Raw genomic sequence first — 2500 nt, 5'->3', positions numbered from 1 at the left:
ATCTATCTATTTTTTAATTATTTATTTTTCTATTATCTGTCTATCGTAATCTATCTATATTATAAACTATATATCTATCTATTATCTGTTTATCTCTATCTATCTATCTATCTATCTTATCTATCGATCTATCTATCTTTCTCTTTCTCTCTCTCTCTTTCTCTCTCTCTCCTCCCACCTCTCCTCCTCTCTCTCTCCTCTCTTCTCCCCTCATCTCTCTCTTCTCTCTCTCTCTCTCTCTCTCTATATATATATATATATATATATATATATATATATATATAATATATATATATATATATATATATATATATTATATATGTATATATATATATATATATATATTTATATATATATATATATTATATATATATATATATATATGTGTGTGTGTGTGTGTGTGTGTGTGGTGTTGTCCCTGTGGGTTGGGGTGTGTGTAATGTATTGTGTGTGTATGTATATATGAATATATATATACATATATATATAATGATATTATATATATATATATATTTATATATAATTTCTATATATAATATCTATATATATACATATATACAGTATATAAATATATATAAATACGAAATATATATATATATATATATATATATATATATATACATATATATATATATATATATATATATATATATATATATATAATATATATATATATAATATATATATATAGCCCAGTACATCTAACTTATGAAATATCTATCTATCTATCATCTGTCTCATAACCTATCTATCTATATATTTATCCCAATCTATCTATCTTAGCAATTATCCATTTATCTATCTATCCCAATATATCTAACTTATGAAATATCTATCATCTATCATCTATCTCATAAACTATAAATCTATCTATCTAACTATCTATCCCAATCTATCTATCACATATCACATAAACTATCTATCTATCTATATAACTATCGAACTGTTCATCTATTGAACTATCTATCTATCTATCTACCTATCCATCTATCTATCTATCTTTCTATCTATGTCTATCTATCTATCTATCTATCTATCTATCTCTATCTATCTATCTATCTATCTATCTTTCTATCTATCTCTATCTATCTATCTATCTATCTCTATCTATCTATCTATCCAACTATCTATCCCAATCTATCTATCACATATCACATAAACTATCTCTCTACCTATCTATCTATCGAACTATCTATCTATCTATCTATCTATCCATCTATCTATCTATCTACCTATCCATCTTTCTATCTATCTTTCTATCTATCTCTATCTATCTATCTATCCAACTATCTATCCCAATCTATCTATCACATATCACATAAACTATCTATCCATCTACCTATCAACCTATCTATCTATCTACCTACCTATCAAACTACCTATCGACCTATCCATCTACCTATCGACCTATCTATCTATCTACCTATCTATCAAACTACCTATCAAACTATCCATCTACCTATCTATCTATCTATCCACCTATCTTTCTATCTACCTATCTATCAATCTACCTACCTATCTATCTACTTATCTACCTATCTATCCATCTATCTATCTATCTACCTACCTACCTATCTACCTACCTATCTCTCTACCTATCTATCTTTCTATCCATCTATCTATCTATCGATCGATCTATCTATCGGGGAAAGGGAAAAACGGCTCGCCCTCGCCAATCTACTTGGTGTCAATAGAACCATCAATTCGCGTCAACTTTTCATCCGTTGATTGACACAAGCGAACAGGGAGGGAGTATCGGGAAAAACATTACTTTTAATTAGATGATTCATAAAGGTGTCGCGTTTTAAAAATAGAAGGGGGGAAAAAGTGAGAGGGGAGGGAGGGAGGGAGGGGGAAGGGGGACGGTGAGGGAGGGAGATGGGGAGGGAAAGTGAGAGGGGAGGGGGAAGGGAGGGAGGGAGAGGGAGGGAGGGGGGGAAACTGAGAGGGGAGAGGGAGGGAGGGAGGGAGAGGGAGGGAAAAAGTGAGAGGGGAAGGGAGGTAGGGAGGGAGGGAGGGGAAGGGAATAGGGATGGAGATGGGCAGAGGGAAAAAGTGAGAGGGGAGGGAGGGAGGGGGAAAAAGTGAGAGGGAAGGGGCGGAAGGAGGGAGGGAATAAGGATGGAGATAGGGAGAGAGAGGGGGAGGGAGGGGGGGAAAGTGAGAGGGGAGGGAGAGGGAGAGGGAGGGGAGGGGAAGGGAATAAGGATGGAGATGGGGAGAGAAGGGGAGGAGAGAGAAAAAGTGAGAAGGGAGGGAGGGAGGAGGGAGAGAGAGGAGGAGGGAGGAGGGAGAGAGAGGGGGAGGGAGGGGGGAAAAGTGAGAGGGGAGGGAGGGAGGGAGAGAGAGGGAGGAGAGGGGGAGGAGAGAGAAAAAGTGAGAGGGGAGGGAGGGAAGGAGAGAGAGGGAGGAGAGGGGGAGGAGAGAGAAAAAGTGAGAGGGGAGGGAGGGAGGAGGGATAGAAAGGTGGAGGGAGGGGGGAAAGTGAGAGAGGGAGAGG

The sequence above is a fragment of the Penaeus japonicus genome, unplaced genomic scaffold (genome assembly GCF_977035675.1).
Source record: "Penaeus japonicus unplaced genomic scaffold, GWHDUDI00000001_assembly GWHDUDI00000034, whole genome shotgun sequence".
NCBI lineage: Eukaryota > Metazoa > Arthropoda > Malacostraca > Decapoda > Penaeidae > Penaeus > Penaeus japonicus.
Note: the sequence above shows the minus strand (reverse complement) of the source record.